Source organism: Numenius arquata, chromosome 4 (assembly GCF_964106895.1).
Source record: "Numenius arquata chromosome 4, bNumArq3.hap1.1, whole genome shotgun sequence".
Taxonomy (NCBI): Eukaryota; Metazoa; Chordata; class Aves; order Charadriiformes; family Scolopacidae; genus Numenius; species Numenius arquata.
The window spans coordinates 72100120-72112002 of record NC_133579.1 but is presented as its reverse complement, the minus strand read 5'-3'; positions in this window follow the sequence as shown (position 1 = coordinate 72112002).

Sequence of the window (11883 nt, the reverse complement as noted above, 5' to 3'; positions counted from 1 at the left end):
GATAGGACTCGAGATACGGCTCCAAAAACGGACGGAGTGTGTTGCCTCAATTTTCAGCAAAGATGCAGCTGCTGAGCATAAAGGGCAAGGTTATAGGGTGAATGCAAATAAGAATTTGTAATGGACACATCTGAAGTAAAAACAAAACTGAAACAGCTAAGCATGCTCAAATCACAAGGTAACCACCACCCCAATTTCTATATTTTTTTTTAAAATTGGCCTGTTAACCAGTAAGCCTGGTAACAATCTGTTAGTAAATCTGTCAAGCTGTGGGAGCACTGAATTACTGGCAAATTTTGAATGTGGCAGCCAGAGATAACATAGCGAAGTGTGATCCAGGCAAAAAAAGGGCATTTGACTGATCTCAGGAGTATTTTAAAGAAAAGAATAATTGAGGGCATGCAGCTACATGCAGCTGAGTAGTAAACGGGGGAAAAGTGGACATTGTTCCATCAGACGTACCTTGTGCCAGAACATCCACAAATCTTCCTTTGATATTAAGAGCAATTTCCTGGAAGCGTAAGACAGTTTGTATTTCAGTAAACACACGATACGATGCTACGACAGAAATTACTAGGAACTTTAAGAGGAATTGCGCTTTAAAGATCAGTGATGTCCCAGAACGGAATATGGAGAACTTTTGATAGTTCCAAATCCTCTTCTCCTTAGGATGAGTAGAACTTCTTTCCCACCGATTTTCTCAGGAACAAAATCTGGAAAATAAGACATTTTAAAGTCTTCAGGAACTCCAGAGGAATATGGTGCGATGATGATTGAAAACGGGACCTATGAATAGATAGGACTAACAAAGGACTGCTAGAAAAAAAACAACTTTGAAAGGTGGCTACAAAGGCCAGAGATGATGGTTACAAGGATATTTATATTACTGGCAATCTGAGCTGTCATCAGAAGAGACCGTAGATCTTACATACAAAGAAGACATTTCCAAGAGGAAAGATGCCAGTCAGGAGTCATACCCAGCTTGGCAAGCATTAAAATTGCACCGGAGTTAAGAGAATTCTGCCCTGAAAGAGATGGGTCTGAAAACGGTTAGTTTAGCAGGTGGAAGAGTCATCTACCTATTACACAGTGCCAAACACGCCACATCTGATGGCACCGGGCACACAACCACTGAAATGGAAATACACGGTGTGTGGCCACAGGTGGTGGATCTCACAGACCCATGGCGACAGCCGTGCTTAGCATCAATGCCTCTGATAAACTCAGAATTCCCTTGACCCCGTCTTGACCGGCATGAGGGATGGTCACCAACATCTAGTCTTTCCAGTCACCTGTCCGGTACACCTGCCTGAGGTGTACATATAGGTATGTAGATATAATCATACATGAACGTACAGAAACTCACTTCATCAAACAAATACTAGAGAAAATAAAATTTCTTACAACTTAAAAGAGTTATATAATGTTGCTTGTTGGTGCATTATATTTTGCAGCATGATGCTAATACACGTTCAAGCATATTGTCACGTGAAAGAATGCAGATACTGCAGTGAGGTCCTACAGGAGCAGATTATCAAACCTGGGCACATTGAATTTTATGAATAAGCGTGTTAAGTAATTCCCACCAAATTCTAAGCTGGGCAATTCTGCCAACTTCTGATTGCCTATATTTTCCTTGAGATTTGAAATGGATAGGGAATTCTTTATTTTCTAGGCTAAACATTTTTGGCTGTGAATTTAACGTTCATGAAAGGTGCCAGATTAACGGCCTGGAGACCAAAAACTCCCCCTTATGCTCAGAATAAAGTACATTACAGGCAGAAGCAGTGCAAGTTCCCTCCGTTCTTCCAGTAACACTGCCCAAACTTGACACGGACAACTTCTTTCTAAAGGTTACGGCACGTTTCAAGGCAGACTGGAGTAGAAAATTAGGCAAAATGGTACATATAACAAACAACATGATGTTAAATATGAACCAGACAGCCTTGAGAAGGACTGATGTTTAAACATTATGGCAACTTATGGCAAATCTAAGCAGACTGGAAGATTAGGCATAATCAGCTGACATGAGGTTAAGTGGTCCTTATCTGTAGTAATGTGTATTCCTATAAATCACCTTATTTTATAGGTGTTCTTTAGTGTTATGATTTTCTTTTTTTCCTAGAGCCCTTAGCACCTATTAAAACCATAGATTCTGCTGAAATATCGAACCGCATGCTATTTCAATGAATATAAATTAGACGCAGAGGAATGCAAAGAATTGATACGGGAAGCTAAAAGTAATAATGAAATTCCACGATCAATAGGTGTTAATTGCAAGAATAAATACTTCTTGTCCCAACTAGTTCATAAATCAAGCAGAAAAGGAACACCAGCAATACATCAGTTCAAATTCTACTTGGACTTTTTCTATCAGCAATAACGGCAGAAAAAGAGGAAACGCGTGATAAATATTTCTGTTCTGCATTTTTCTGTAAAAAAGAAAATGGAAGACTGCGTGCATGTTTTATAACGGATTACTTTCTGGTTTAGCAATAACTACAGATGTTGTTTGCCATAACGTATTTTTGTTAACCGTTCCCAGGTCAAATGCATGTTTCCAAGCAATTTTAGATGAGTTGACCTCAGTGGTCTCTTATGACCTGAGTGTTGGTTTTTAGTATCTATAAAATAAAGAGAAAATTCAGAACTGGGGTTGTTCAGCCTGGAGAAGACTCTGGGTAGACCGTATAGCAGCTTTCCAGTATTTGAAGGGTGCCTACAAGAAAGCTGGAGAGGGACTCTTTACAAGGGCATGTAGTGATAGGATGAGGGGTAACGGTTTTAAACTGAAAGAGGGGAGATTTAGATTAGATATCAGGAAGCAATTTTTCACTATGAGGGTGGTGAGACACTGGAACAGGTTGCCCAGAGAAGCTGTGGATGCCCCATCCCTGGAGGTGTTCAAGACCAGGCTGGATGGGGCTTTGAGCAACCTGGTCTGGTGGGAGGTGTCCCTGCCCAGGGCAGGGGGGTTGGAACTAGATGATCTATAAGGTCCCTTCCAACCTAAACCATTCTATGATTCTGTTATTAGAAAAAAGATTTAGTCTCATTACACTCTATTTGATTCTTTATCTGATTCAGTTAAGTCAAATTACCTTTCCCTAAGTTTAAATCAGGTACAAAGGCTGAGAACCGTTGCTGCACATTGGGCACTTTGACACTGAACAGGGCAAAATAACTGGTTCAGGATTCCTTTGGTAAAAAAACTAAAGAGTGAAAACGTAAATAATAGCAATCTGCATGGTTTCATGGAATTCTGACGAGCATTTGGAATCCCAAATCAACGTGGTAAAATCAACATAGTAGACATTAAGCGGGTGTTTAACTAACAATTGGTCAATATACTTAGCTATTCACGAGGAACTGCACAGAATAGGGCACTTCATTTTAATTCCACCAAACCTTCCAGTGTCTCAGCGTTACTTAGTGTGTTTGAATACATAACATGGAATATAATAGTAAGTCATTACTGGTAACAGCTAAAGGTAATTAAAGTTTGGCGCCAACAGTAATAGTAATAATAGTAGATCACTTACGCAGAGTGCTCAGTTGACAGTGATCTATGTAGGTGACCTTCTCTTACCTGCTGACCCAACTTCTTAAGTTCTGCTCAAGCGCATTAGAGGTGCCTCAGTACCGTGGGGAGCAATGCAATACACCTTTCAACAGAGAATACGTGTCCCGCGCACGGGATGTGGCATTTCACCCCAGGGGAAAAAATTAAGAGGTCACAGTAAATAAATGAAATGAGCAAAGCTCTTCGTATTGTATTGCAAAGGAGTAAAGAAGCTGGTGTTTCCCCAGTCTGTGAAACGACACTTTAAAAAAAACTTAAAAAAAAAAAAAAAAAAAAAAAAAAAAGAGGTTTTGAAGCAGAGGCACAAAATCAGAAAGGTTTCAGGAAAAACACAAGAATGAATTAACCTGGGAAGGCTGTTCATCAGTGATAAACTTATGAAGCTCTAACAAGATATAATTTTAATGACAGTTTCCAAATCCCTACAGTAAGAGAAGATATAGGACAGTAAAAACATCTCTAACTAACAGACAAACACATGAAAGTGGAGAGTGACTGGAAGCTGATCTTAGCTAAATTTAAACTGGAACTAAGGTGCACCTGCCTACTAATAATGGCAATTATTCACACAAGTGATTTACCTGTCTCATTCCCTGTCTCATTCTCTATTTATTTTTTATTCAGATTCAGCAAATGATTTTGATGAGAATTTAGGACCTTTTTATGCTGGTCCTTAGGATCTTTGTTACCAAGAGTGGACGTATTTGTGAAAATCGGCACTTGGTCACACTGGCGAGATGGGAATGCAGGTATTAGTGAGTGAAATTCTACATCTTTTATCTTGTAGGAGGTGAGGTTGGATCCTACAGTGTTAAATCTATTATCCTGCAATTATATCATGCTGTGATGTTTTCTTGAGGAACTACCCAGCCTACTTGGAAAGGGAGGGAGACCATCACAATTATTTCACCTAAGTTCAAACACCACAAAGTTGAAGAGCTAGAAATGACTGTTGACCATAGCAAGCAGAACCCCAGATTTACTCCAGTTTAGCTGAAGTCAAAGAGACCTTTGCTACTGATTTCCATAGAAATTAAATTACATCTTTAGAGAAGAAGATATTTACTTGTGACCAACATCTCCAGTAATCTATTCCGTCCAAAAGGAAACATACCTATTCTTACAGACAACATGGAAAAAAAACAACCCCAAAGCTATAAAAATATCCATCTCAGTTTGCCAGGTTGAAAATCATCTATCTCTATGTTTGACCCCTCTGCCTAGTCCTTCCCATTCATTCAGTCATGGCTACTTCTTTGCTCTTCTCCCTGACCCTTAACAGATGAAGGCTGTCTAACTCAGTCCTGCCTGTATTTCCTTCCTCGGTGTGAATGAATCACTTGCTCTAATGAAATAACCTTCCCTTACTGTCTAAATTCCTCTTCTCAACTGCACTTCTCTTGAAGTAAGAGGTATCTTTTGGCCTCAAAATGACTGAAACGGGGAGTTAGAAGTGAAGGGTAGAGCCTGCCTCTTCCTTGGTCTTTGGCAATAGGTCAGCAAGACTAGAAAAATATTGGCTTCTTAGCAAACAACTAATTAAAATATCCTTCAAAAAATCAACAATGAAAAAACTGCCCTTGAAATTTGGCTTATTCGCCTTTTTATATAGATAGATGTACAGACAGACATTTGGTGTTATCCCAACCAAAAGCAGAGCAGAAAATACACAGTGGAATGTACCAACGCTGAAATCACATTCGGAGTACGGTGATAGCCTTTGTCTGAAGTGCTTTCATGTGGAAGATGCTAATATGGAAGATGATGCCTTCACTATAATAAATACCGCTAATGTTTTATATGGCAAGTGACTTCATCCTATGAGGATCCCCTGGAATGTGCCAGCTTCCAGTTAAAGAGATTCTCTTTCATCTCTAAATAGATTACACCTTCAGCAGGTGTTTGAAATAGGCAGAGGCCTGTAGCCTCATAAAGAGGGAAAAAGGGGAGGATTGGTCAGACGTGGAAAGCGAGAGCTGGTAATTATTTTCATATGACATGCGAGAGATGTTACAGCAAAGCTGACTAAAGCTGAGCATGAGTTAGCCAGTCCTCTTCAACAATGATGTCACCCGGTTCTCGCTTTCTACAAAGTTATGATTAATAAAAGGGGAGGATTATTACAGTAACTTACTCTTAGTGGGCAAGGGGTGACATCAACAGCAGCTGAGAAAACTGACCAAACTTAGTTGTGTGTTGTTGAGGTTTTTTTTTCTTTTTTTTTTTTTTTTTTTTTTTTCTTTTTTTTCTCCTCTCTCTCGCAATGACTAACAAGGGGCTAACAGCATCTGACGGCACAAAGGGCCCTTGAAACTGAAAGGATGCTTCTGGTGGAACATTTGAACGGGAGCCACCATTTTAACTCTTCTGCTTCATTTTACAGTTGCAAGATGTTTCACTTGGCCTACAGCAATCTCTTGCCTCTCTCTATTCATTAAACACACACAAACTCCAAACTGGCCAAAAACTACCCCAGTGGCCTTTCCGACATAAAGCTGCACGTTCCCCATTTTCTGCCTCATCTGTTGATATTATATTAACGTTTTTCATCATTGCTAATTCTAGAATATCTTTACAAAAGGAACTCAGGCACCTGTGGAGCGTGGATTTTAACAGCAACAACACAAAAAATTTAGACATGGAATGTAGAACGCCGAGCCTCCTGCTAATCTCTGGAAGAACGCTGTGTTTAATTAACCATTTTCTTTTTTCAAATTGATAGAGACTTTTACCAATCCTGCCTGCTATTTAATCTTTGCAAATTTGCCTTCCCTAAAATTAGACTTGGCCACCTGGAAATATTTACCAATCAAACTGAAATGCTCTTGTGAAAGCACAGCCAGTGTAAATTCAATGCTTACCCCTGTAGCGTAACAGCACTTGGGTTGTGCAGCCCTCTATATAACTAGGAGGTGCCCTGAGAGAAGGTCAGATACTTTGGACTCTTTCTATCAAGTTACCTTTTTCATGTGAGGTGGACAGCATTTGCACTGATAATAAAAAGGGCATATGACACTACTTTGAACTTCTCTGTCCCCCAAGCACTAAGAAAACCGTCTCAAATGGGAGCTGCAGAGGTTTGACATTACATTACTAAAAAGTCCTCTGAGCTGGGACAATTCAAATGCCCTTTTTGAACATTAATTAAACAAAAGATAGAGTGTGCAAGCTAACCATTTACTTGTCCAAACACTAATAACATTGTCCTTCTCGTTTTCACAAAGACATCTTGTGAGGGAAACAAAAAGAATTTTCTAAACTGAATGAGTGAATAATGGTCCCAGTGGTAATATCTGGAAACTCAGCCAGAAGATGAGCTGAGGAGTACTACAGATAATGAAACGTTCAATCACAGACCAGTTAACTGTATCCTAAACATTTTCCGTTGGAGGCTTTGTGCAGCTTGGAAGGGCTTTACAGTTCATAAGTAGGTAGCAACATATTTTAGCAAGTAGGGAGAAAAACTTGGGACTCATGGCAGGTTCCCCTTTCCATCCTGACCGCAGACTCCTTTGGTAGCCCTGGACCGCGAATTAAGCACTGTGAGCAAGCTCCTACCTCGAATCTTCCAAGGTTAAAAAAAGGACACATTCCTATTTCAAAGGATATAGTGGTGATCCATCAGTTGATTTCTGAAAAGATCTACATACTATCTGAATACCAAATATTCACGCTACCAGTGATCAGGCATTCTATCCCTCGTACTTAACTTCACAGATAAAACACATTTAAAAGATAAGTCTGGATTCTGTGTAGTTTTTACTGTGTTTTAGCCTATTCTTGAATCTCAGAATATGCTTGGGTAGTAGTATTATTTTTTTTTCTGAAGAGAACAGATTTTCAGCAGATGCCTAAGCATGTCCCACAACATCTGTAACTCTAGTAATGTATGTCAAAAAATGACTCTACAGAAATAACTCACTGTATGTAGAGATCAGGTAATGAAATACAAAACTGTCACTTAAGCAGTTATTTCATTTCCATGAGCCGGAGTGCTCAAAGGAAGCTACTGGGGCAGTTTGACATAAAAGAAGAATCGCCCCCTGACTTTCACCCTTCTTTCTGAGTCAGATGTCATCCTGCAATTCCAGCCTCCCAGCCGGTTTCCGTTTCCAGACGGTGACATGCAGCGGGCTTCCCATAAACGTTAGGACATCTGACCATACCTGGGCAATTCAGCCCAGCTTTGCAGCTAGACGGCAGAGGCAGTCTTTCCCAGTGATTCAGCTTCGAGACTATGAGAAAGCAGTCTAACATATACAAAAGACGTTTTTTTAACTTTTCATCTTACCCAGAGCTTGACGTGCTGCTTCAACATCGCTGGCTGAGGAAATGTTTCCAATTGCTTGTGATCACAGTTAACCAATAATCATTATAATAATACCGAGCTCTGATACAGTGGTTTTGCTCTTAAAAACACTCACCGAAATGACTGTGAGGTGTCTGGTTTTTGTACATGACACTTTTTTTCAGCTCTAGATCTGCAGTTCAAACCCAGCTTGTGTCAGTCGTGACTAACGTGGTTATTCACAAGAGCAACTTTTGTCTAGGGTAGATTTCCTTTAAAACTGATGGCGAGAGATAGGCTTTTCTGAGGGTGATTCAGGGCAGGAACAGTAAGGTCTTGCTCTGAATCACCTTCAGGAGCTTTCTTCTTCTTTCCACAGCACGGAGACAGGAGCGCCTCACTACCGCGTAAGGACATGAGAAACTCCCTGCGGGGTCCCGCTGGTGGTCCATCTAACCCCCTTTTCTCATTCCAACAGTGGCAACAGTAGATGCAATTTGGAGAGAGAATGTGAGCCTGGCCACTTTCCGCGGGGCCTGTCCCTTCAAACTCCCCAGCATCCACAATTTTTGTATTAAGGAAGTTAAAGGATATGTCCCTGCCTATTCCCTCTGGTCGTTTTTTATGGACCTTTTTGAGTCTACTGATACTGTCTGCCTTCACAGCCTCCTGTGGCAACAAATCCCAGAAGCTCAGTCTCCATTGTGTAAGCACTGTATCTGTTTTAAATCTTCTCCTACTAGTTTCAACGAGTTCCCCCTAGTCCTGCAGGATTTGGTGGCTAACAGTTCGGCATTCACCTTATCTGCCATCTTCATGCTTTTCTAAACCCCAAGCGTATCTTCTCTCAGCCTTCTCCTCTCCAAGTTGAAGAGTCTTTGCCTTTCAATTTCTTCCTATTAAGCAGCTGCTCCACAACTTCAATCCTTTTAGTGGCTCTTCTCTAACTCTACTATGTCCTTCTAGAGATGCGGAGACCAAAACTGCACAGAAGACCCATCTTGTGGGTGAACCAGGGCTTTACGTAGTGGCCAAACGGTGCCCTCTGCCTTGCTCTCAGCACTCTCCCTGACATCACGGCAACGTTTTGTTGGCTTTTTTGGACTGCGGCTGCACGCACGTCAAATTTATAAGTTTGGAGACCTCTAAATGATACCTCCAAGACCCCTCTTCTCCCTTGGCTGCAGACACCCCTTGGGAACACTGCCGTGAATGTCACTTCCAGATTGGCTATTTGCTGATTTGTATGAAAGGATTCACTTCTTTCAGTTCAGCTCCCGCTCAAAGCAAGTCACTGCAGCAGGCAGCTCTGCTGAGCATCCCAAGAACTCGTTGGACCGAGGGCACGAGCTAACCTCTGTGTACCCAAGAACGCGGGTGAGGAAGGCTGTCCTGTGGCTGTCCCTGCTGCACCTCTCCTGTGAGCAAGCAGATTACATTATTGTTCGGAGCTGTCAATTTGGCTCTGATCACAGGAGCTAAATTCAGTTTAAGGGCAGAAAAAAAACCAACAACAACAACAACAAAAAAAAAAGGACCAGAACTAACCCCTCAAAAAGAATCTGCTTCATGAGAAACATCTGAACACTTCTTTGTTGGTTTTATACTTCCTAGATGCTTGGTTGCTGTCCCTGAATGGGCAGCTTCAAAGGAGCAATTAAAAAATGTGTGCATGGACACACAGATGAGCCCTGTTTGAACACAAAAACTTTATTCTGAGCTACCTTATGTCACCCCTTTTAGCAGGAGTCATCACGAGGGCATGACACCAATAAGCAGACAATGAATAAAGAAAATAACTGTTCATAAGTTCATAGTTGGCATACAAAAGTTATTGAAGAGGAACTGATATTCTAGGCAACTGGCCACCACTGCTGCCTATCAACCCGCTGTTCCCCCAACTGTTACGGGCGTTATAAAGCTCGTTTTAAAATCACTTCTATGCGACCTCTGAGCTTGGCAGGTACAATTTTGTCCTCACAGATAAACAGGCTTAAACCTTATTGCTCATGCACATTGTAGCCTGTAGGCAAAGACACCAGGCAAGTAGATATTTAACTGTCCACGTGTTACAGCTCCCACCTGCGCTGAACTACAAGTATAAAATTTCAACCATAAAATGTGAAGTCACATGAGAAAAATTAACGGAAGTGGATTAGTGAATTAAATCCAGATTTGAGGACCCCATATCCGTTCCAAAGGTTTAACCTCGGTGCTACCAAGTCAGATCTCAACAGTTACAACCCCAGACTTGAGGAAAATTCTGAAATAGATTCTCAAACTTAGGCGGGCTTACACTGGAATGTGTAAACTCAGGGTCATCTTCAGTGCTCGTTAAAACAGCGCGTGGGTGTGCACAGGGAACGGGGGGGCAGCTTCATCACATCAACAAACGATGACCGTTTATTTTACTCTCCTCACGTCCCCATACGTGAAATGCTCTCAGAAATTTCCTGTGCTTCCCTGAAAATAATCACTGAACCCCAACCCATCCCTCAGAGGTAACCTGTGTCTGTATTGGAGTCGAAACATTCTTTTAAATAACCAACATGAAAACCAGTAAGAATACAGCATGGCATTGCTCACTGCACATGATGTGCTTTAGCTGGACATCATGTCAAGTCAAAGAGCTTCTGAACTGGGGGGTTAATGGCAAAAAAGCTGGATTGAGATTTTCAGTGAAGACACAGGTACTTGCTCATGCTTGCTCCTGGGAGATCCTTAGCAGGTCCTCCTGCGTGGTGCAGGGCTAGAAACTGCCTCTCCTAGAAGCTCACTGGTGCCTCAGAAGGCAGCACTGAAGGACAGCAAGGAAAGGTGGCGCCAAGATGGTACCAAGCTGATACCAAGGAAAGGCAGAATGCACAGGGAGCACTGACACTCCACTCCATGCCTAAAAAGCTCAGTTGGTGCCTGTGTCCTCCCCCGCAACCTGCTCCCCCTTATGGCTTCTTTCGTTCAGATCCCAAAGGGTCATGAGAAACCAAACAACAGCGAGGATTCATTTCTGACCCACAGATCTCAGAATGGATCTCGATTCTTTCCATCTCACAGACGGGGAAATGAGGTACTTGCATTCTTACCCAGCAGTCGAGGGCAGAGCCAGAGAATCCAGATTTCCCGGGTCTCCATCTAATACTCTATTCAGTAAAGAGTTGAAAGCAGTCAGGCTTCCCCTTACCATTTTCACTGCAGGATGTATTTATTTTTCCACAGTGATTTGCTGCGCCGGGGATTCACAACGGACAAAGCAGCGACGAGGCACAAGATCAACGTATGCTTCTTAAGATACTTGTTGGTGTCCTCAGTGTTTCACGTACGCCAGTTCTCTGCTGGCCACTCTCACGGAGAGGGAATCTCTCTCCATGTGTAACACCCCAGCTTTTCCCAATCCCCTCTGCCTGGTGACGACCTTGGAGGATTTGCCAGCGTAACCTCTTGTCGAGTTCTGCTCAACGTTGAGTGGCAAGCTTAGGAGCTTCATTCAGCTCCCTCCCACACGTCGGCAGATTTAGAAGTAATCAAAGCGTAACAGGCAAAATGTACCTCCATCATCGAGGGAGCTAAAACAAGATGAAATTGGACCTTTCTCACAGTATGAAAACTGGGATCTGTTTTCAAAAGGAAAAAACCAAAAATCAGGCCTTAATATGTAGAAATTGAATTAAAAAAACAAGACTTTAGATCAGATCTACTGATGTAACCCAGTCTCTAAAGTCAGGAGCTACCCCAATTTACATTAACTGAGAGCCCAATCCTCCTCTTGCAGAGTTATAAATCTTTCTAAAATCCACAGGCAATATTACATTGGGAAGCGCATCGGTGAATAATCATTTGAACAGCTTTTATCTACGACCCAATTTCTTGTTTCTCTTTCCATCCACCGATGGTTAATATTAACCTTCAGAGTCAAAGCTTGATTCAACTGACTTCTGGTCCCACAGTCAGCACTGACTTCAGTGGCGTTTAGAATTGGCCCTAAAAGCTGAAAGATAACAGGAGTCTGTACTTG